We start from the raw sequence: 25,966 nt of genomic DNA on the forward strand, positions 1-25,966 counted from the left end.
GCCTCGTCCTCACTGAGCTTCTGTTCTTGAGGTATTCCTGTGTGAGAGTCATCCGGGAAAATGTCTCTGGTAGTTAGCAGTAGCCATGAGGCATTGCTGTTTTAAGAACACCTTCTCCAGTGTCTGCAGAACAAACGGGAGGCTTTCTGGGTGTGGTACTAAACTCCGGAAGAAGGGATGGCGAACCTAGATCTCGCCTCTGGGCCCCCCGTCGCCCAGTCCAGAAGTTGAACTATGAAGGAGCAGGTTCTCACCATTCAGGGGGCAGGAGGTGAACAGAAATGGGCCCAGACCCAGCCCGCCTCGGAGTGTGTGGGGACGGGAGAGATGGGGAAGAGTGTCCTCAGCTCTGCTAGTTTTGTTATAGTGCTCCTGCTGCCCACCCCCCCACCCCAAATTCCAGCATCAGATCCACTGATCAGTTCAGGGGGAAACTTTGAGATTTTTCAGCGAACATACAAATAATGGGAAGTATGGATACCATGAATAATAGAAAAAGAGTGACTGGGGGAAAACATTGCAAGAGAATGTCGATGGCCTGTTTTATGCCAAGTACACAGAACAGCCAGGGAGGTGCTGCAGGCTCTATGATGCTCAATCCTAAGGAAATATCATTACTTCTGCACTCTAAATGGCAGTAGAAGAGAGTCACAGACTGGGGAATTGTGAGACTCGAAGTGGCTAGTATTGGCCCATTTGAGTTTATCCTAAGTGTTGTTTTTTAGATATAAGTGGTGGATGCTAGAGCTGGTCACCATTTTGCAGGAGTCTCTTCTGATTGTACTTGCACATGGGAAGTTAGGGACCCTCTGGGCCATCCAAAGGAAAAATTGAGTCTTGAGTTAGGAGGGGTGACAGCCTCTTAGCAGCCTCTGGGCTCTTGGGCCCTGGCTGACCCTGACAGCAAGGAGACTCATTCAGATTGCTAAGGCCCCCAGGGAAACGGGTAAAAAGACCCCAAAAAAGAAATGAAATACCTTATATTCTGTGATCAGTCTATTCTCTGCTGACTGCAGTAAAGGGAAGTGTCCCTGGGGAGCCCATGGAGAAACTCGCAATTTCCCCCTCCTGTCTCCAGGGGACCCTTTACTCTTCAACAGTTGGGAATGTAATTCATTTCAGAATATGAGCAACTTGCGGCACCAAACTGTGGCTCTAAGAAAGTCAAAGGTGGTGAATGTCTGGTTTAATTTCCTACTATGCACATGAAAAGCCAATCTTTGTGCAGACACACAGCATCAAAAAATCTAACATCTTGTGATGAAAGGCAAGCCAAGCTTCTCTTTAAAAATTTCATTAAGTCCATGAAATCTGTGTGCAAATGCTTGAAGGAGGGACCAGGGAATGGCGCAGGGTTCACAGCGGGACGAGGCTCCAAGTCATTTATTGTCACAGTTGCATTGAGCTATGTGGAAGACAAATGTTTGGCATCTTCTGTACTAAAAAACACCAAGTTACCCTTAGGTGCTGTTCATTAAATATGTACAGAGTGCTCACTGATTGAGAAAAATATGGGTAGAATTTATGTAAGTCTCGACACCTAAAAGATGCTATTCAAGCAGAAGTTCCAGTTTGGTCAGCCTGAGAGTAGATCTTAGAAACAAGAATAATACTTGAGGGGCGCCTGGGTGGCTCAGTCGGTTAAGTGTCTGACTCTTGAATTGGGCTCAGGTCATGGTCTCAAGGTATGAGATTGAGCCTCAAGTCTGCTTGAGATTCTTTCTCCCTCTGCCTCTGTCCCTCCCCTCCGTCTGTGCGCTCTCTCTAAATAAATAATAGACTCTTTAAAAAATAAAAAAATAATACCTGAGTGCCTGAATTTACTTCCTGCTTAATGACTTAGAGTAGAAGGAAAAACCAAAAGTCATATTTTACATTTGAGAATGACTAAGAGTGAGATTCCTAGAGCACGGATGAAATAGTTCGCGTTTGAAATGCAAATTTTCTCTTGGAAGGTTAAGTAGGTATAGATATTCTAATTCAGCCTTCTTTCTTAGTTTGGAAATGTCTTAGCTCATGCCCTGATTGTTCACTATTACAGTAAACATTTACTGAGCATCTACCACATTCCAGATGCTGAACAGATGGTGCATTTGGCATAGGGGCTATCTATTCAGGTGAGGAAGAAGAAGCACCTGCTTTCACGGGAGTCACTCTGTCACTCAGGGACAAGACAGTAGTGACATGTAATTCATCACAGGGCAATGGAGGTGGAAACGGTGAGAAAGCACACATCAGTGCTTGGGTATGCAGAGGAGACCATGGTTTTAGAGAAGAGGAAAACCTGCTGGTGAGCCTCGAACATTGCTTCCAGGAGAGGGTCTAGGGGCTGCTAGGGGCCTTGAGCGGGAAAGACCCATATGACGGTGCCGAGGAAGACAGGCATGTTTGTAACTACAGGTAGTTCGGCCCCATGTTTCAGTGAGAAAATGGGACAGTACCTGTTGTTGTTTATAGATATACGAAGAAGGCAGATGAGGCTTAAGTTATAGTATGAGAATCCAACATTGTATAAGTAAAAATTTCCTACAAATGAAAACAGAATAAAAGTGCTTTACACGGGGACTATTGTTGTGTAAGTTCTTATGTTCCTGTTTGATACTTGATACCTGAAATTTCCTTCCATCTGTACATTTTTTTACTATTTTCCTTCCACAAAAGAGAGGCCAGGACTGAAGTAGGGCCTAGAAATCCTTATGTGAGCTGTGTATCCACCACCCCAAATTGCACAGCAACTGTATTATGCTGCGGGTAAAATGTGAAATTTATTCTTAACAGCAAACATTTATTTCACTTGGTTTAGTGCAATTTCCGTATAACTTTTTCTAAAGTGCAGTGTGTATATGTTAAGATGATATAAATGGTAAATTTAATTAATTCAAGTAGATCTTCATTTGATCAAAATATTACTTTTTTTTATAGAAACAGACAAGTGTTCTAAAACTCCGTGTTGTTTTTGGAACAACCGTTTTGCATTCTGGGGCAATTAAAAGTCACACTTTGGCAAAAATAAAAACAGCCCCTAAACTCTTTAAGTGTTTGCCTCCACATTTTTGAAAGAATTCCAAACATGGCAAAGAACATTCTCCCAAATGGAGGGAATGTGCTGGTATGTTTTCCATTAACATTACTGGACTCTCATAGCTAACACCCGGCTTAATACCTTAGATGTGTTTTCTTATTTATGACCCACACAATTATTTACCTCTTGTAGTTCTTCCCATTTTGGCAAAAGGTTTTATAAAGCTAGTGGCTTCATCTGATCATAAGTAGCTGTGATAGCAAATAACACATTCTTTTTAAACTCATTAGGTGAGGGAAAATATTTCCAAGCACTCAATTTAACGGAAACTATACCCACCACAAATTGCAATGGTCTGCATCATTTGAGGGTTTAATTGTTGGCATCCAGAGCTTGAGATGCAAATTCTCTTTCTAGCCCAATGCCAGGCACCACACCAATCCTGGTTCTATCATACGGTGGCTTCTCCACACAATCTGAGCTCGGAGGCCCAGGCAGAGCAAGGGAGTCAGGGAGGACTTCTCAAAAATTCAACAAGACACATTTTTTATTTGAGGGAGGGGTGATGGAAAAACCACCAGGGCTCCAACTGCACACACTTTCACGACCAGCTACGTAGAGGGAAGAGAAAGGAAAGAGAGAAGACAGAAAGTCAGCAGTCCGGGTGCTGGTGAAGCATGTCTCACCTTCTTAGGTCAGGAGTGTGCATCTCTGCCTCTTCCCCGATCTTCAAGGAGAATGTACAGCATTGCATACAATTCATGAATGTTTCTATTCTCAGGGTGAAGGGAAAGATGTTTGATTAGGAAAGGATTTCTGGTCCCACAACTAGGTATATTAGAATGTCATTTTCCATTAACTCCCTCCTCCAAATAATAACTTTCAAAATGGTGAATTGCCGAGTGTGTTTCTTTTCAGTGGGAGCTCAACATTTGGGTTGGGTGAAAACAGCCACGATTAGACACACATGTAGAGAAGTCTCAGCTCATGCGGTTCTAGCCACAGAACAATGGCACCATGCTTCCTCTAAAGGATTTGATTGCTGCTCCAACTACTGCTCAGGCTGAGGATGGTTTCCGCCTCCTTTTTTATTTATACAAGGGCTCCGTAATATCCATTGTTTTTCTCAGACTGTTTGTAAGCTGGTTTAGCTAATAGCCAACTTTCATACAGAACTTACTGTTCTTAAACACAGTACTTGTATTAGCTAATTTAACCTTACCCACTATAAGCAGTTTCTTTTATTAACCCTTCTATAGATCAGAAAACTGATGCATAAAATAACATCACAGTAGGTGATCTAACCAGGATTGCAGATAGTTTTAATTTATAGGGTTTTGATTAGCCCAATACATGCTTTAAGAAGTTTTAAGACATTTGAGATCTTCATTTACATCTTATATAAAAAATACTATATATAATAGATATAAAATAAATACAATATAATAAAATGTGCCATTATTTTAGTAAGACGATGCTATGGGCCTATTGCCCGTTGTTGTGGAGAATATATTTTTAGTTACTTGGCTGGCAATGATGATTTTTCCTTCACTCATCCATTCATATCTTATCAGGTGTCCTTGTGATCCAATTTCGGATCCATCCATTGATTCGGATTTAGGGACAAACTTCCTCTGATTAGGAAATTAGTACTTGATCTTGGGTCAAATTACATCATACTTTAAATAGTTATATTAGACATTAGCCATAAAGATTGCTATATTTTAATTAACAGGGCAGAGTTGGAGCACATTTTTGCTTTGCTGTTTTCCCTTCTGTTTCTGGAACTACTCTTCCCCACACTTTAAGTTCTAGTAATTGAAATACTCTAGTCTGGTTGCCTGTGAAACTCAGAGCAGGAACCAGCATAACTGAAGGCCGCACTTAGACCAGATAGGTAAATGTCCACTTTCCATTCGAATTGTGGATGAATAGTGCTTCGAGGCATTAACTTCTTCATTTAGCATTTCTGTCTATTCTTTCTTCATACGGACAAAAATTGCCCACATTTTTTTCCTTGTGTATTTCTAAAACCTAAGCCTATAGGTGCACTTATAGCATTTGAAGAGCTAGCACAGAAAAAATGCAGTTTGCTGGGAAAAACAGGTTGACTTGGAATCAGCAGATTCGAGTGAGAGATATTCCTCAAGCAAGGGGAAAGGAAAGAGCACTGAGCAGTGGGGATCTATGGCTTATTGTTGGTGGCCAAGGAGGATCGTGACTAGGTAATCGGAGCAGGCAGAACCTCACAAAAAGCTTTTGGCCCTCAGTATGGCACAGAAAGAGACAAAAGCTGTAAGACATCAGGGAAACATAAGGTAAGGGGAAGTGAATATTATTGTGATGTTATTCTGAACAGAACACCCATGACCACAGTCCTCCCCTGCCTATGGGCTAAAACACACACACACACACACACACACACACACACACACACACACTTTTGCACTTTATAAGACTCTGAAATTAAGAACAGTACTTGATGAACCTCAAAATTAAATTGATCCAATAGAATACAGAAAAATGGAATATTCTTATACATCTATGATTTGGACTGAGATTCACAGCCTCCACATGCTATTTTAATATACTAGGTCTTTAGGGGTGATGAATGAGAGCAATTTAGCTATCATTTACCAGCATTTGGATTATCTGAAGCAAGCCTTTAATTTTAGAGTAGTTGCATAACCTACCACTGATTCTGATCTCCCTAAAAGGTCTTAGGCAGTTTAGCATTAAAATAAATGTAATTTAGCATTTAGGAGCACTACAATATAATTCCATGATATATTCAAATATAAGTGTCAATGCATGTGAATTAATTGCTTTCCTTCTCATTAGTAGTGTGTTGGTTATAGATTCTTGACTTTGATGACTTGAGTCCTATTGAGAAAATGTTTTTTCATTCTCTCAGGAGGGCATCTCTGAGATAATAGTGCTAATATGAATCTGGGAAACAAGCTGGTAAAGAAATGCTTTTCCTCTGGGCTCTATTATAGCCACTTCGGAATCAGTATTAAAATAAAAAAGTAACTCCAAAATAAAAATATAAAATAAAGAGTAGGAAGTGGTAAAACCACCAGAATAAAAGACAAAGAAAACAACCAGTGTCCTTGGATGATCATCTTCAAAATCCCAACCCTCAAAGACCTGGAAAAAAGGGAAAGAGGGTCTGAATCTTACCTAAAGAAGAAGAAACCATTGCTAGAAACCACACAGGGCTTCTGGCAACCAAATATGTCTTAGCTCATTCTGCAAATATTTCCTGAGCATCTTTTAGGTGCTTTACTCAATGCTAGATCCTGGAGATGTCAACATTAAAAGTCAAGCCAGAGGTCTTCAAACAATGACTAGCATATTATAGGCAACTGATAAACAAATAATGTCAATATATTTAGCAATACTATGTGTTTGAGTAGAATAAGTATATACAACATATTCAAATAGGGTGAGTATAATCAGTGATAGTACTTGTAGCAAAACTGATATTCAACATGAAACGAGAGAAGAAAGGGAACCTAACTGTAACTGACTTAGACTGGGCTTAGAGTAGCTTGCTCAGTCTTGGGAAGACAAGATTTAAAAATAATTCCTAGGTGAATATTCAAAGAAGAAGAACGGAAAGGGAGAGAGAAAGCATAGTGGGTATTGGGAACCACAGAGTTTGGAGTTATGCTGGATGAAGAAGGAACAGGTACCGTGGGGTTTCCTGAGGATGCCTGGTTCCCATGTCCAGTTCCGCTTGGTAAGAGAGGCTCCATAGGTGCATAGGTATTCTTATGGGAATTGGGAAGTACTGATGCAGTAGCATCCATAATGGCAAACAGCAGTAACCAGCCTCCCTCGTACCTACTGAGAAACGAGTGAAGTTACAGCCGTAACAAGGTCATGGAATATGCACAAGGAAGTCGGTCAGAAAGCAAGAACATTGGGCCATATCTATGCCCTTTCTCCATCTAATAAGACAGACTGTTCTTTATAGAAGATGATGCCTAAGGCTCAGATGCCCTTGCTGGGAACTCAGGCAGCCTCTAATGGGCTTCAGGGGAGGAAAGAGGGTGACCAGAAGTCCCTCTCCTTCCTTTGCTTTTCTATTGGTTTTAGTATGACTCACGTAATGTAAGCCGTCAAAGTGTAAAAGAAACAGACTTTTAGACCTCACACCAATATGTGGCTACATTTACAGGAAATGGCAATATCCCAAGCTTTAAAAGGTATTTTCTGTGCCTACCTAGGCATTCAGGGAAGAAGCACTTAACAACAAGCTGAAAATAGCAAAATTATTCTACTGGTAAATTCCCAAAGTAATCAACTACCATACAACACAAGCTTCCTTTTTGTCTTAAATTTTTAGTTGTTGTCTTTAAAAGTAAAGTCAAATCAATGCATTACCTATAGTCTGATAGTTTTTGCAACCAACAGCTATGGAATTAATTAGACTGTGTTGTCTAACCTCCATTTGAGAGGTATGGCTCTGGCAACTGTGATTCATGGAAAGAGTGAATATTCTCTTTGTACACGTTATAAAAATAATAATTTTAAGGTTAAGGCTATTTGTTCACTGCTTAGGCTGCTCTTGTATTTTTTTTTTCAAGTTTCCCCTTTAGCTTGATTTTATCATTTGAATTTGTAATCTGATTAGCACTTAGCACAAATTTTGGGAAAATAAATTGAAACTATTCTTGCTAACACTCTACAGCTGTTCAAGGGGGAAAAAAAAGATACTCCACTCGTTACTATTTAAAGGAAATTCCTCTATGCAAGAGTTTCCAATTAGGTTATAGGCCACCTTTTAGATGCTGGAGGAGAAGCCTGATTACATCTGCTTCCAAAACAGTGTGGAAATTCTCACAATCCCTTTATTTAAAAAACCTGGCAATCGGATAGGAAACAGCTATGAATTAGGAAAGCAAAGTAATACCCTTTAAGATCTAGAATAGTTTGATCTCTAACAGTAGAGAGATCCAGGGTAGGTGAGTAATTGAACTCATTAAAATAGGTGTCTAATAATACATTTTTCTGTCGTTCTTTAGAAAACATCGTCTGGTTTATTATTTTCCTCCATATAGGAAGGCTTGTTTGCATATGTACCGTAGAGGTTATTTACAAAGCTACAGATAGTTTAGGCTTTCTTCTTAAGCATTGTGGTTTCTTAAAAGTCTCAATTATAAAATTTAAAGTACCACTCATAAATATTAAACAAAATCTTACTGAATTTGGACAAAATATCTTTGCAAGCTATATGCTGCAATACTTTGTGGGATACATGGTAAATAGCCCAAGAACATAGTTAGGGATGTTCAGGTGTTCAGTTTTTTTCTCTTCCTCTTATTTCTCTTCCATTTTTCTCTTTCCTCTGATTTTCTTAATGAAAAATACAGAAACAATAAATCAGAATGGGGATGAATAATTTGGATTTTAAGATAGTGAGGTAGAGAAAAAATTAAAACCATTGGTGTTTGAAATAATAAGGCAAAGGATACTATTAAAAGGCAAGAATGTCTATGTCTGTATATTTCATGCAAATCTGAGAACGGAATCTAGATGTGTGCATTTTTACTTGGCGCACGGCATATGAATATATAGGTATGCGTATATATTTTTCTGCTTGATGTAGAGCACAAGAATATAAAGTTCTCTGCTGTGGACCTCTAGAAATGCTAAGAATCACAGTAACCCACATTACAAATTAAACTTTTTGGTCAGGTAGAATATCTGATGTGATTAAGAATGCGTTTTTAGGGGCGCCTGGGTGGCTCAGTCAGTTAAGCGCCTGCCTTAGGCTCAGGGCACGATCCCGGGGTCCGGGGGTCTAGTCCCACATAGAGGTCCCTGCTCAGTGTGGAGTCTGCATCTTCCTCTGCCTCTCCCCACCGTTCCTGCTCTCTCTCTCTCTCTCTCTCTCTCTCTCAAATAAATAAATAAAATCTTTTTTTAAAAAGAATGCATTTTTATTTTTATTTTTTTTAAAGAATGCATTTTTAATGTAGATGTACAGTCAGCGTTGACATGGTAATGAGAAAAACTAACAGCAATGAGCAACGCTTATTTTCTTCTTACACCTCATATTAACTTCTTTTAACTCTCCTCCAGCAGCTACCGGAGGAAACAACTTTACAACTTTCTCTCAGGTATTTGTCCCCTATACTTACCGACTGCCACTTAAATGAGTTCAGTGATTGGTATCCATTCCCATCACGTGGACCCTAAGAACATGACAAGCGGTAAGCTGACTCCGGACAGCGCTCCGCAGGGAGAGGACCAGCTCTGTGGTGCTCTCACCCACCCGAAGCCCCATTCTTTCTGCCCATGACCTCTGCCTCCAGGGTTACACGAGTGCATTTTGGGGAAGATAACACATGTGACATCATGATACAGTATTCTTTTTATGGGAATGTTTCTTCCCGGTTCTTTCTTTTGCCCTCTTGGTTTTAGATTGCTGCGACACAACGCGAATAATGACCCAGAAGCACCCTATTTATTTAAAAGGTATCATGTGGTTACGTACATGATCTGTGATAGGGAACTAAGTGATTCTTTATAGAACTGATTTGAGTGGCCCTCTGAGAGAAATAAGCCAGCCCTCTAGAATGAGCTGCCATAGATACCCTTGTTTCTACTGCCCACCCCAGTCTGTTTAAGTGTTTTATTAATAGTTTATGTGACTTTTTGATGTTTGGTATTAGTGTTTTCATACAATGAAAACTGATAACGCAGTTTTAATTGTGCTCTTGGACTGCTAATTGTTAAAATTGTATTGTGTTTCCTTCAGGTTCAATTCTTTTATGATAATATTGTTATGGCCATCTTTTAACGAGGTCAGATTACTCTCTGGCTGTGTTATCCTTTCCCCTGTCTTTTTTTTCTCTCTCTCTCTCTATTTAGAGATTTTATTTATTTGACAGAGAGAGAGAGAGAGAGAGAGAGAGCACAAGCAGGGAGAGTGGGAGAGGGAGAAGGAGGCTCCCCGCTGAGCAGGGAGCCGGATGCAGGGCTCAATCCCCGGACTCCGGGATCATGACCTGAGCCGAAGGCAGACACTTAACCAACTGAGCCACCCAGGCGCCCCTCTCTCTTTTCTTTTTTAAAGGCAGTACTTCCTGTTCCCTGATCATTTGTCCTTTAGTGTACCATAGTTTTCTAAGACACTTATTCCTTCTTTCTTAAGACCTTATTTTTTAAGAGCAATTTTGAGTTTCCAACAAAATTAAGAAGGTGCAGAGATTTCCCATGTGCGTGGGCTCCTCCATTAGCGACATTATTCACCAGGGTGGAACATCTTTTACTACAGTTGAACCTACACTGACACTTCACAACTACTCAAAGCTGATAGCTTACCTTAGGATTCACTCCTCTCGGTGTTGTACCTTCTGTGGGTTTGGATAGCCCTCATTGTAATACCACACAGAGTACTGTCACTGCCCTAAAACTCCTCTGGGCTCTGCCTCGCCATTGCTCCCTACTCTCCTGAAACCACTGATCTTTTTATTGTCTTCCTGGTTTTGCCTTTCCCAGAGTCTCACATCATCAAATAATGCACAACACGACCGGAAGAGTCTTGATTTTCCATTTTGAGGAATTAATGAGATTTTAAGTTTAATGCCAAGATAAGTTTGTACTATTCCATTTATATAATTTCCTAAGAATCTTATCAAGATATTGATTTGGTATAGATTTTATGCCAAATATTTTAATATTTATTTAGTATAAGCAGGAACTCAGACATTCTTAACCCTTTTTGTCGTTGCTGTTGTTAAAAGACCCACAACAGCTAAATAGCTTCAGTCTAAATTGATGATCCCCTTCAGGTGACGTTGAAGGCTCTGTCCTTAGAATATTGAAGTTTTAAGATCCTGAAGAGCAAGAATTAAACAGTCCTGGTCTTGTGTTCTTAGAGGGTGGGAGCTGGGAGAGGGCAGACAGAAGCACTCTTGAGAAAAGTAAGGTGCATAGCCAGGACTCATCGCTGATTTGTAAACCTCTGCATTTTCCTGATGATATGGAGGCTAGGGAAACTTTTGATCACCTTTCCTTACAAACGAAGACTGGAGGACTGATTCTTACAGGATTTTCATTTTTGAAAAGTACTTGGTCCATTAATTTTTAAACTGCAGCTTCTTACATTTTGGTATCATCTAAAACTGGATTTAACAGTCTTGGAGTTAAAGTTACTCCTGTAATAACAAGAACTCATTTTTAGATGGATGCAGCTCTGGAATGTTCCTACCTACTAAGACTCCCATTACCTTATCTGGGTAACATTTACTCCTGTTTTGAAGCTCAACCTCTGAGCTGATTGTACTTCAAATCTCCTAGTTTTGTTTTCCTTAAACAGCAAGTACGTATTTCAATGAATTCGGAATTAAAAATATGATTCTGATTTTTCTTTAAGAGATTTTCCAAGCTTTCCAAATGTGAACTTTCCAGCTTTGGCTAATTTTTATCTAAGGAAATACAGGGTGCAAAACTGAAGCAAAATATCATTTTCTGCAAAGTTAAAATCTTGACATATTCTTTCTATTACTTACCTTTCAGGAACATGATAAATGCTCCCAAAATGTGAGAGACATTTAAGAAAACGCCATTGCCTTAACCATGGCTGATATTTTGAAATAATTCTCAACATTATCTGTTCATGGTGCTTTTCTGCCCTTCAGAACCTCCCCAGACACTCCCCCTGTGATAATTCCCACACTAAGCAGTGCCTGTCTCTGTATTAAATATTTTTGGCAAGCCTTTAAATCTTTCCTTCTTTGGTTTTGGTTGTATGAGATAGAAAAGACCTTGATTTCCACACGTCTATAGTCACTAAGGGTAACTGTCTGCTATCAACTTGCTTCACAATCTCAGAGGCATCTCAAATGTAAATAATCAAAAGAGTAAAAGAGGAGTAATTGAATATTTTGTGTCAAAATGTTATGGCTAAGAGATCTAAAAACTGCTCCAAGTATTTGTCATAAATGTAAAAGGGAGTTACAGGAATCACTCCAAACTGAAAACAAAAGCTGTCTTCCATCCTTGGCCATCATGGCGAGACCCATTTGGTGCTCCTTCCGACATGTGCGCACGTGAATATCATATGCTGGGCAGATGGATGTCATCCTCGCTTGATGCTTAATGGACCATGGCACACATGTGATGTATTAGTGTATTCACCTGTACTAATTTTACATGCACAAACATGTGTAGAGCTAAATCGTAAAGAAAGACCACTGCAGAGTTACAACTTTGCTAATAAATGACATATTTGCTAGTGTTTCAGATATTTGCATAGGGATGACAGGAAGAACTATGTTCTGCGGTGCATATAAAAACTAATTAACCTGGAAGCATAAAGTATGGCCATGTTAGTGGTCTTAAACACTTAAATATAGGTGCTATCTTGTAATTTTAGTTTTAAAACAGATAAAATCTGATCCAAATGTCATTTTTAAATATAATATTTGGAAAGCCTATAAAACTCTCTTGTCACCACTACCTAAACTATGGTCTTTCCAGTAATTTAAAAATGCTTACTGATGCCAATTTAGTTTTATTTATGTGAAAAAGGGAAACTATATAGAAAAAAAATGCATACTGCAGAAAAAAAAAAACTATTAAGGGCATAGCTAGATTGGGTATGCCAAATCAAATTATGCCTTTTTTTTTCTTTTTACAAACCATCAAACCAAAAATGTCTTTTTTCCCTTAATATCAGCAAGATTCTGCTACCATGAGACAGCTCCCAGAGGTTCATTGCTATTTTTAATAAATGAAGGAATATTGTGGACGCTGTGTGTATGCTGGTTGTAAACCATTTTTGCTGGACTCAGTCTGAACATATAGAAGAATGACACAGAGCAGACCAGGAGACATCTGAAGTGTGTATCAGCCAGGCAGTGATTGCTGGCACTTGCCAAGTATTTAAATTAAATTTGGATATCTATCTCCATGTGTGCTTAGCACATACATGGTTTCCTTAGGCCACAAACTTCTACTTGCTGATATGTAAAAACAGTCTCCTTTGTTTCCAGATAAGATACAATGTGTTTTCTTTAGCTCTTTCAACTTTATTATTAGGCTCTAAAATCTAAAAGTTCAACAGTAATCTAAAACAAAAAGTTGGGATCAAGAGATGGGTCTTTAGTGCAGAGAATGATTCTATAGTTGCATAATTATTACTAAAGTTCTAAGTCTGCTTATTTTCCATCAACATACAGATAACATTTCAAGTTTAATTCCCACTGAGGTTTTGCACCTTTTAAAATACTTTAGTATTTGGGGCAGCTGGGTGGCTCAGTTGTTAAGCGTCTGCCTTCGGCTCAGGTCATAATCCCAGGGTCCTGGGATGGAGTCCCGCATCGGGTTCCCTGCTGAGCAGGAAGCCCGCTTCTCCCTCTCCCACTCCCCCTGCTTGTGTTCCCTCTCTCGCTGGGTCTCTCTCTGTCAAAAAAATAAATAAAATCTTAAAAAAAAATACTTTAGTATTTTTTAATATGAAGGGAGTCAAGCTTTTTCTTGTTCTCAGGCAGCTTAATTTTCACAAGGGTCCAGAGAGGCATTTGGACTTCTGCTCCCGTCCTGAAATGAACCAGGGGGTGAAGAAATGGAAGTGGTCCTTACAGCTAGCAGCCACAGACTCTTCCAAAGCCAATGTGGGAGAAAGAGAGGTATTTCAGAGGTAGCTGCTCCAACTGATTTGTGATTGTTGAAATCACTAAGTGCTGAGTCATCCATGAGAAAGAAGCTGAAAGGAGCATACAGCTGCATAGCTTACACTCAAAGGACCTTTATTTTTTTTTTTTTTTTAAGATTCTATTTATTTATTTGACAGAGAGAAAGACAGCGAGAGAGCACAAGGAGGGGGAGGAGCAGAGGGAGAGAGAGAGACGCAGGATCCCCGCTGAGCAGGGAGCTGACCTGGGGCCCTGAGATCATGACCCGAGTCAAAGGCAGACAGACGCTTAACTGACTGAGCCCCTCAAATGATCTTTTAAAAAAATCGGGACCTAATAATGATGCCCAGAATGGGACGTTTAATGACTATTTTATTTACATTTTAGGTAAGTTTCCCTCTTGCAGGCAATTCAGGTAAGGTCCATTTTGGCCACATGCTACTGAATATATTAGAGAGCAAGTGGAAAAATATTGATTCAAGTAGAAAACCGTGAGGTTAAAAAATGGTGAGATAGTCCATATCTTACACATCTTGTATTCAACTGTATCTCATGTTGGTATATGCTTTCCTGTCCCGTCTCTTTTCTTTTCTCTCTCCCCGTTCATTTTATTATAATTTTCCAAAGCAAGAGATTTCCATTTAAGAATTTGAATGAGCAGTGCACCTGTTCCTTAAAACAGACACATTTAGAGATAATATTCCTTCAAAAGCACCTCGTGGCTTTATTGGCATCTTGATTTTCATCTGTTGCTTAAAATTGATATCCTGTTTCTAACATGTTCCCCATCAGGTCATATCCATATATGCAGTTTAACTTTACCACCGTGAATTAAAAAAAAAAAAATAGATTAAACATCCACTTTGTGCAAATCTCAGCGTAAAGCCCAGGTAGATAAAAAAAGATAAATGAAATATGGTCTTAGCCTATGATTTCTGACTCTCTAAAAGATTAACTGAATTTGATCAGCGATCAAAGAAAGAGAGGCAAATTTCTCTGAGATGCCACAACTTCGTGGCAGTGCTAGACATGCTGTCAGTGTGACTCGATCCCAAGAAAACCCAGTCCTAACTTGGAAATGGAGAAAGTGAGTTCGAAATATTCTAGGTTCTGCAGTTTTCATTTGCATCACAGGACTGACAGGAATGCAACCCAGGGGTTGCCAGAGGAAGGCGATTTGGGAACATATGCCATCTAGCAGGTAGAGGCTAGGGATGCTGCTCAGTATCCTGCAATGCACAGGATGGTCCCCCACAATAAAAAATTATCTGGTCCCAAATGTGAACAATGCAGATTGCTTCACACGTGATTCAATAAGCAGTCTATGATGTAATTTTTATTAACCAATCGCCAAGACACTTAATGAACAACTCTTCAGATTTGTTCCAAAAACTCAATTAGAATGGCTGAATGGGGTTTTGGGTGTCAATAAAGAAATTGTATTAAACCATTTGTCCACTTACTTAGAGATCATTCAGTAATTCACCATTAAAAATAATGGCAAAAAAAAAAAACGGGAAAAAATGCTGTGAAACGCTGAACCAGTTTAATTGGCGATTCTGTGAAATCATTTCTTTGACTAGTTATTTCGTAATGGTGGAAACACGAGTTTAGATTCAAGGTAACATTGGGAACATGGCCCCTTGGCTTCGCCTTTCTGAGCCTCCAGTACTCTGTAAAATAGGACCGTCTTGCAGAGTAGCTGTGACTGTGGGAATGAGACTATGCACCTCAGGACAGATGCTAAGGCGCTAAGAAGAGAGAGCATCACTTTGCTGGTACTACGGATGTCAGACGTTTTATGAGTACTACCGTTAGCACTGACAGCACCTCCTCTCTTGCCATCCTATACACAGGCTTCTGTATGAATAGTGGGGAAGGGAAGACCTCCGGAGCACAACTCCATCATTTTTTAGCTTTCAGAAGTTAGGAAGTTTTCTTAATCTCTCTTGAAATCTCAATTTTCTCATCTGTAAAACTAACTTTAATACACTTTAATTCATGCACCCAATGTTCAGAGTGTGTTGGAATTCTGTGTATAGAAGGAAGAAAAGTCATTCATATTTTGCACTCTTACCCAAGCATATAGCGTTAGAAAAAAATAAAATTTTTTTATAGATAATGTTTTTATTTTTATAGATAATATAGATAATATAAATAAAAATTTTTATAGATAATATAAAAATAATTTTTATTTTAGAAAAAAATAAAATATGGGGATGGGTAAGGTAATGTTAGGAAAGAATATTGGAAAATTATGAGGGAAACCTCTCTTCCTAGCCCACTCCAGTCTAGAAAAACATGTCTAATGAAAATCAATCCATTCTTCTTTGATTGAGATAGTTAATTATCATTGGCCCCTATTGATGATATTTTATTACCATGATCTCATTATCAAAGGGTGGCTCCAATTAAGGACTTACTTATATTACATTGCTGCATAAATTGAATAGGACATTGCTTACTAATGTGTGTGTCTAAGTTCATTAAGCCAAAAGAAAAAATATTGCCAGAGTGATAGTCATGTCTGAACTTACCAACAGCCTAAGTTCCAAGTTCCCTACAATGATCTCCAACATGTTTCGTGTCCCCCATGTCCAAGAAATGCATGTGAGTTTTCTCTATTTCCAAGTTCAGTTTAGATCCTCCGTTAGAATTTGTTCCTGAATTATTTTTTTCCCTACTACATTTTATTTCTCTGCCATTAGGGAAAGTTAAATTAAAAATTTTTGCCGCTTGGGACGCCTGGGTGGCTCAGTCTGTTAAGTGTCTTAACTCCTGATTTCAGCTCAGGTCATGATCTCAGGATCTTGAGATGAAGCCCCACATGGGGCTTGGTGCTCAGTGGGGACTCTGTTTCTCTCTCTCTCCCCCTCTCTCTCTGCTCCTAACCCTACTTGCGCTCTCTCTAAAATCAATAAATGAAATCTTTAAAAAGAACGTTTACTGCTTTATTTTTATTAAAACAGATGCAACTGTTGTCACCTGTTTGTGTTAACTAAAATGAAGATTTCGTACTTTTAGAAACAAGTGCATCACTGGGAGAATTACGGGAATACTTAGGAATCAGTTAAAAACAATGGCTGTAAATTACTATTTTCCTTATCTTAAATTACCAAAGTTTTTGGATAAATGCTGTTGATTGAATTTCATACAATATCAAAACTGAGTCATGGGAATTTCTCCTCCAAAGGCAACAATTCTCATGACATTGAGTCTCTCCCCTCGTGTGTGCCCTTGTGAGTAATTCCAGAACTTGATTTGGCTACCATTTATGGCATATATCAGAACTGCCCAGACTTGATAAATGAAGTTGGTACCAAAAGAAGAATGTAACTTGCTCTGTTCCAGGACTGTTTGGTGAGTTCCTTCATGTTATTTTTAATGGACTTAAAAAAAAATGTGTTGCTTCATTTTTAAGACCATACTGCCTCTTAACGAGTGCCGTACTATTTTGTGAAACACCTTTTTAGTTGAGCTGACAAGTTATGTACAGTGAGTGTAGATTCCATGTGTGACTTAAAATAACCGTGAAGACAAATCAACCCTGGGAATTTGGGTCAATAACAAAAGAACCTGTATAAAGCCCACAGTCACAGTGTTTGCTGGTACCAGCTGGAGAAGTAATGTAGTCTTGTTGCTTTTAAGCTGGAGTGATGCTTTAAAGTGTGTGGCTGCCTTCTTCCGAGGTAGAATAATCCATAACTCAGCTCTCCAGGGGCACCTTCTGTATTACAGCATATTTCTATATTCAGCAGTAATAAAAGATGTCATTTGGATGACCTGAGGTCTATAATTTCATGCTATGGAAAGAAAAAGCTATCTCCTTCCCTCCACAAGGACTTTCTTCATGGCTAATTAGGGAGCCCTGTCTTTCAATCACAGTTAGCTGCCTGGTCAGACCTCGCTGTAACATTGTCAGAACTTGAATAATATGGATCTTTGGGCTAAAAGAAAACTTTGGAGTTGATTCTTTTATTCTGTTTTTTTTTTCCCCCCTAAATAATCTTGGAAAGATTTGTGTAAATATTCATTCGTAAGTCCCGGTCCCTGGAGCCTATCCGGATTTTACTTGGATGCTCTGTGTTTATTTAGTGCAAAGTAGGAACCTAGATTTGCTGATGTTTTCAATATAAATTCCATTATTCATGGGTCTGTTTAGATTTTTTAAATGCATGTGCAGTAAATGTTATTTTTTTTGTTTTTTAAATTAACTAAGATTGGAGTTTTAAATTATTTTCCTTTCAGTTCAAAATACACTTTATTTTTTTCCCCTAATGCATTTCTTAAAATTCAGAAAAAAACATATATATATATAATTTTTATTTATTTATTTGTTAGAGAGAGAGAGAGAGCACAAGCAGGGGGAGCAGCAGTCAGAGGGAGAAGCAGGCTCCCCGCTGAGCAAGGAGCCCAATGCAGGACTGGATCCCAGGACCCTGGGACCATGACCTGAGTCAAAGGCAGATGCTTAACCCACTGAGCCACCCAGGTGTCCCAAATTCTGAATATATTTAAAGGATAGTTTGTTTGTTTTGTCTCTGTCCTGGTGATAAACAGCTTATCATAGTAAATGTATGGGAAGTAACATGGATTTTAGAAAAATGAATATTTTTAATCTGGCCATCAAGAAAGTTTTTTAAAAACTGAATTAAGGGGGGTGCCTGGGTGGCTCAGTCCGTTAAGCATCTGCCCTCAGCTCAGGTAATGATCTCAGGGTCCAGGGATCAAGCCTCAGGTGGGGCTCTGTGCTCAGTGGGAAGCCAGTTTCTCCTTCTCCCTCTGCCCCCCAGCTCATGCTCTCTCCGTCTCTCTCAAATAAATAAAATCTTCAAAAAAAAAATAAAAAATAAAAAAAATCTGAATGACAAACCAGGTGGAAATACTAATTTAATCAATCCAGTGGTTCAGGGAACATTCTGAAGGGATTTCCATCACAGTAAAACATTTGAGTTTACAATTTTCAAGAGGAGCTCTGAACTGTATGAACTGGTCAAAACTCTACTTGAGTATAATTTATAAAGTTTCATCTTGTTCAACTTCTCATAATAACAGTTTACTACCTGCTGTGAAAGTCAGCCTTTACTTACCTGAATTCTGGGTCATCAAACGATAATTTTAACATTTTTATTATTATAATTCACATTCTAATATTTAATGAATAAGTTTAAATTTGGACCTCCTAGGCACAGACAAATTTACAGGATTCCCTTGAACAATGGCTGGTGAGACCAAAGACTGAAGATTGTGGATGTATATTTTTCTATCAAATCCATCCAATCACAGTGTCGCATCAGTGTGAGCATTAGGAATAATATTTATATTATCCGGGGTTTTCTTTAAAGGTGATATATCAAAACATGTTAATTCCTTTGTTTATTGGCAATATTCTTAAAATACTTATTCTAAGACACTTGAGACCTGGAATCTTGAGGCATTGCATTATACCTTATTCGACTAATATGAATTATGAGTTTAGTACATCTATTCTTTCAATAATTCATTGTTCCACTAATCCTAAAATTGTTCATTGACTATTTACTGTCTGTCAGGCATTGGTCTAATTTACAGGGATGCAGCTATGAATTAGAAAAAGCTCCCTGCCCTCATACAGCTTACATACAAGTTGATGAAAAATAAACACATCAATAAAATAACAGCTTCTTGTGACAAGCTATAAAGCAAAATGCCCAAAGGTGAAGAATAGAGATTCACTGTCCTGGATTGTGAGACAAAACACAAGGTTCCATGTTTATTTATCCCACAACTAGAGTACAAGGGAGGGATAATTTTTGAGGAGTAGGCAAATGTGGTAATATTGTCTTGGAAAAAAAAAGATTTTCAAGTGAGATTAGGGCAGGATTACCTGCTTTCCGGTCTGGTTTGAGGCATGTAGTATGGACTGAGGAGTACTTCTTTCTTTCTTTTTTGTTTTTAAGATTTTGTTTATTTTTTGAGAGAGAGAGAGAGCACAAGCAGGGCAAATGGCAGAAGGAGAGGGAGAAGCAAACTCCCCGCTGAGCAGGGAGCCCGATGCGGGACTCGATTCCAGGACCCTGAGAGCATGCGCTGAGCAGAAGGCAGACGCTTCACTGACTGAGCCACCCAGGTGCCTAGGAGTATTTTTTTTCATTTATTCATAAAGTAAAAAGTGGCAGGAAAAAAAAAAAAGGGCCAGATTTGGGTATGTTTTACACTAAAGTTGCTTGCAATTTCAAAGAAGGATGCCAACAGAAGAAAGTGATATTCACCAAGCCCTTGTGAAAGGAAAGGGCTGTGAGACAGCAGTGTCCCTGTCACACACGGACAGAGTCGGGTTGGAAAGATCACCCCCGAATGGGAATAATACAGCATCACCAGCGCCCCTCCCACAGGGCTCCCTTCCTTTGCATTTCCATCATAAAGGGGCAGTTGAAAGCTATTTGCATAGTTTCTAGTCCTTGAAAAGACATATTGTTTCCTTTTCTTCCCTTATTTTGATAAAATAATCTCATATGCAGGGGAGACTGTGATTGGCAAGCTCAGCTCAGCTTGGTTTTGGTCTAGAGAGCAGGATAAAGTGCAATCCAATTTTGAGACCTATCTACAATTTTGCTTAATATTCCCGTTGCGAGAAGTCAGGAGATTTAAGAGAGAACTATAATTGCCCCATATTTAAGATATTATTGAGAATGCAATGGACTGATGTTAAACTGCACTTTGAGATTCAGCCTACTCATTTTGGAAAAAAATAATACTTTTTTCAAGTTCATTTGCAAAGTTCCAGTGAATTCTTTTTCTAGGTTTTATTTAAATTTAAAAAAATGTTAATAAAAAGGTTTGTGGTATAAGAGGTTATCAGAGGTATTTGCCATTATTCATTTTACCATTAAATGCACTTTCCAGCATATTTATTAGTACAGTTTATAATGAACCTGGCAAAAAGAGAATTAAAAAAACCTGATGTATTATTGCAGTGGTAAGATTTGGCAAAACTTAATGGAGCAGGCTAGGAATTAACTCTCCACCTCCTCTGACGGTCCACTTTTGTCTCTGATCTAACCTGGAGTCATCTTGTATCCTTCACATGAAATCCATTTTCCATTTTCAGAGTCAAATGTGGCCAAATCATCACAAGCTGACAAAAGGGTAACGGATTCTGAATAAGCACCACCTTTTCTCTTCCCAAGGCAGAAAAATGTCTACAAAAGATATTTTTGTTCTCGTTCTATCTTTTTTCACTAATAAGGTGTTTTTTGTTTTTTCTTTTTTTCTAAAACATTTATTGGCTGGTATGTTTTGTCAGCATGTTTGGTAGAAAGGCTTCAATTCTTGTTTATTGAGTTGTTTGCGTAATGGTGAACAAAATGGTGAGTAGTTACATCTTCTGTGATTCCAGCTCCATTAGGGTCTTTGATTCTTATCAATTTTTTGTGTTGCTGCTATTATTTTATTATTTATCATTGTTATTGGCTTTCTGAATGCACATTTTAATTAATGACATTTTAATTGTTCAGCCCGTTATTTTTTGAGTTAACAACTTCCCTTACAAGATGTACTAGAAAGGAGGCAGAGGCTGTGTTAAAAGGGCTAACACAGTTGAGACTCACCATATCAGGGGGCATTAGCTCCAGGTTTCTGATAGCTTTTTCGAGCTGATAACAATTAAAAGCCTCCTGAAGGACTAGGTGTATTTTGATTATAACAAAAAGGAGGAGAAAATGTTGCCATAATTCTGGAGTGAGAGGGAAAGAAAAAGCAAACAAAAGAAAAATGAAGAAGAAAAAAAGAAAGAAAAGCTTGCCTCTATGATAAACCCTCAAGGGAAGTGAAATGAGATTAAAAAAAAAAAAAAAAACTAAGATATGTGTGTGACATGCCATATAACAAGTCTTTAATTGTATTCTTTGTCACTTGATAGGATAAAAATGTAGACACTTAATAGAAATTAAAAAGCCATTTTTCTTAAGTTTGCTCTGTGCCAGGCCTGGTGGATAAAACCATGCTGCCAAAGACCTTGGCCCAGAGCCATTATTTGTGTAGCTACTTCTTGTTCAGAAATCAGAAAGTCATTTAAGCCTGGGGTAGACAGCTGTGTGAAGTGTTATCAAGTAAGTGATGTCTGTAGATTAGTAAAGCAGAAAAGTATGCAGCTGGAGTTATGATCTGAAATGCAACAATTTTTGGAAATGCTTGGGAGCTGAAAGAATGGATGAAGAGAAAGGGAAAAAAAAGAAACAAAATTTGACAGCCAGAATAAGAACATGATATATATATATATACACATATATATGAAATAATACATTATGTTATATATATATTGTGTGTGTGTATATATATATATATTTCTTTTAGTATATGTGCTGCCGAAGCAAGCACTATATATATTTCTTTTAAAATAGATTATACTACTTATACTTTGTGTTTCTACCATTTATTTTTAAATATATGTTTTGACATTAATTCCCTCAGGGAAAAATGATGTAAAATGAACCATACAAAGTCTTCTCGGCTAGATTTTGTATGGAAGTAAAGATTATACGTGGCAAAGGAAGGCCTTACCTCTAGCGTCAGCATTTCCAAATGACACTGGTAATATGATTGTATAATAAGGCCAATAGGACAAATCCGAGTTGGCAGTCTATGCTTGAGGATCATGTTGTGCAGATGCATGTGTTTTTGGAGTCAGTCGTGATAAAATAAGGTTTTGAGATTAGATAGAATGAACCAATGGACTCAAGCATGCCCTCCCCCTGACACGCCATTCTTATTTTTACTTAAATTAATTGCTTTTGGTTTGAAGTTGGCAATCCTGCTACCGGAGACTATGAAACAATAGTTTACTTAATCAAAATATACCGGATAATAATGTCAATAGGAATTCGAGAGTTTCAGGTCAGCGGGGAGGATGCGAGGAAGCCCCTTTGGGTTTGTTCTAGCTGTGTAGTGCAGCAGAACAGGACACCACAGAGCTCAAGAATATGAAAGCAACAATGATTAGTTTGCCGGCAATTCTGCAGTGTGGTCAGGGCTCCATGTAGACAGCTCAGCATCAGCTGGGCCGGCCCGAGGGCCGGAGTTATTTGACAGCTGGGACTAGAATCACTGTACAGATCACTTGGCCTGACAGCGGGGGCTGGATAATCAGCTGGGATTTCAGCTGGGGTTGTCGGCTGGGACACGTGCACATATTCTTATCATGTAACTACTTGGCTTCCTGACAGCACATTTGTCAGCTTCCCAAGTGAGTATCCCAAAGAGATAAAGGGGATGAGTATGACTTTCTTATGACCCAGACTTGGAAGCCACTAGTATCCCTTCTGCTCTACTCACAGCATTCCACCCAGGTTCAAGGGGAAGGGACAGAGAACCCACCACCTGATGGGAGTAATGCCAATGAGCATGTTAAGAAAAGCATGTGAGGCGGGAAATCTTGTGGAGGACCTCTTTGGAAAATACAATTGGTCACAGCCGGTCCTAGGACCACAACTATCCATTTCCTTCTCACATGCAAAATATGTTTGAACCCTCCCCCAAGAACCTGCAGGCTCATGCCCTCCTGATATCACTGTGAACTCTCCCATGGCACCATCTAGGTCCTCTGCAGGTGTGGAGGATGCTCCTCGGGTCCAGTTCCTCCATACTGCTATTTGACGATGTCCTTCCAGTCCGAAGACCTGTGAACTACAGAGACAAGTTCCCTACCCAGTTCCCCGACCCCACACCTAGTGTTCAATGGCAACCCAGGCACGGAATAAGGACTTTCAACACTCCTGTTCTGGAAGGGGGAGAATAGGAGACACACAGTGGCCTCTAGCAATTCTGAAATCCTATAAGACACGTGTTGCCACTTCTTTGATTTTTTTCTTTCTATATTTATTTATTTTTCAAGATAAATTAAAGCTCTCCGATAAGGAGATGGTGTTTTTATATTTGTAGGAGGGAGCTTTTTCTTAGAAATTCTTAGGCTGTTTGGGGGTTCAGCATTTCTCACTATAGGTAAAGGGGACCTCGGCAACTGTGGTAGATTGTACTTTCCAAAGTGGCCGCCACACTAGGCCCCATTCCACATGTTCTTCTTACCATGTGGTGTTGCCCTGCTGTCTTTGAGCGAGTGAATTCCATCCCTCTGAACCTGAGTGGCATTTAGGGTGCCCCAAATTAGAGAGCTTGGTGAAGGTGATGCAGAACCAGTCAGAGCAGAGCTAGGCCGTGACCTTCCACTGTGTTTTCTTGAGATGCTCATTTTTAGAATCCCATTATCACGCTGGGAGAAAACCAAACAGCAGCTTGGATAGAGACTATACATGAGTGTTCTGGCTGACAGCCTGTTGTGGACTGAATGATTGTGTCTTCCCAAATCCATATGTTGAAGCCCTCATCTTCAATATGATGGTATTTGGAGGTGGGACTTTGGGTGTTAATTAGATTTAGCCGGGGTCGTGATGCGGGACCCCCATGGTGAGGTTAGGGCCCTTGTAGGAAGAGGGAGAGACATCAGAGCTTCCTCTCCCTGCCATGAGGGGGCACAGAGAGAAAGCCCCTATCTGCAAGCCAGGAAGAGGACTCACACTAGGAGCCAAATCTGCTGGAACCTTGACCTTGAACTTCCCAGCATGCAGAACTGTGAGAAATAAGTGTGCATTGTTTAGGTGAAACAGTCCATGGTATTTTGTTATAGCAGGGTATGCTGACTAATACCTAGCCCCGTCTGAAGTCCCAGCCCACATCCAGAGTGAATTGTCAGGCATGCACGAGCAACTTGGATGACTTCAGTCCCTCAGGTCAAGCCATCTCCAGCCTTCCAGCTTCTCTTGCTGGTTCCTCATGGGACAGAAACAAGGTAGCTTCCCCAAGTCTGGCCCACATAGCAGATTAGTGAGCGATAAAATGATTTTTGATGTTCAAAGCCACTGGTTTAAGGTGAATTGAAACATACTTTGGAACCAAGAAGGAAGCTCCTGCAGTAAGAAGCCAAGCATGGGGCCATTAGCTCGGGGACAGGGCAGTGGACAGAAACAAGGAGGGTATTAGGGACACTGTTCATGAGGGAGTCTTGGAGATGGTGTGAGCTGAAACCTGGTGGGTCTCAAGGAGGCTTTTGGGACACACATGAAGGAAAATCAGAAAATGATATTAAAAGCTAGTGAAAAGGAAACCCTTGTTATATAGTAGCAGAAAGTTTTGTAACACCACTGCCTTGAGTGACATAAAAAAATTTTAAAAAATTCTTAATGAAGTCTAGGATCTAGAGAAGAGATTTTCAGGCAGGACAGTGATCTGAGAACCACTTGGCTTCATCTCACGGCCTTTGATAAATGTTGGAGGAGAGAGGTAATCTGGAAAAGGAATTGGTAAATGTGAAGTTGCCAGGGTTTGCTGGGTTTGGAAATAAAACTGTTCCTCATTCCTAGCCCCTCCAGATGGCAGATTATGCTGAAATTAAGAAATGACTTCTGGACAGAGGATGAATCCACTATCAGCCACACATAGTGGTGGGCAGAAGCCAAGGTTGTGACTATAAAACCTTTGTGAAGAACTCAGAGTGATTTAGGTGGTGCCTTATACATACGTCCTTTCAAACTAGAATTATTTGTATGATCGTTAATATTATTTTAATTATATGTATAGTATTTATATAGGGGGAAAGTTCAACTTAAGCCTCTGAGCCTGTGTCCTTTTATTGTGAAATAGTATTACTGTGTATAATAATATTGTGTTTAGTAGAGGAGACCAGCTTCTATTCTTAAGTTTTACGATATACAGTTGTTATTTAATCATTATTTTAATCAAATGTATGGGGTGAGCAGGGTAAATCTCATCATTCATTTTCCCAGTGGCATTAGAAGTCTGCGTCTAGTCTACGGCGGATGTCGTCTGATCTCAGAAGCTAGCAGGGTCAGGCCTGGTTAGTACTTGGATGGGAGATGTCTGCTTCAAGATCTATGCACCTCGTTACCCCTCAGGCCGGTACTAATTCTTTGATTTCAGGAGTGTCTCCTCTACACCAGGCACTGACCCCATGACCTGTGGTGTCCCCTTCCATCTCAAAACAACCCCCTTCAAGCAGTGTTATGATACCAGCTGTCACATGAGGCAACAAAAAAGCTGGAATGTTTAAATTCGATTTCTGGTACCACATTACTGCTCTGTTGGAGAATCAGGGGTCTAATCTGGTTTTTACAACTTAAAAATAAGCATGTCATCTTTCCATTTCACCTGGCCATCTTGCGTAGGACAGAGTGATAACACAAAGAAAAGAAAAGAGAAGAGAAGAGAAGAGAAGAGAAGAGAAGAGAAGAGAAGAGAA

This window comes from Callorhinus ursinus, unplaced genomic scaffold (assembly GCF_003265705.2).
Source record: "Callorhinus ursinus isolate GAN/ISIS: 27379988/994484 unplaced genomic scaffold, GSC_fseal_2.0 scaffold7, whole genome shotgun sequence".
Lineage (NCBI taxonomy): Eukaryota > Metazoa > Chordata > Mammalia > Carnivora > Otariidae > Callorhinus > Callorhinus ursinus.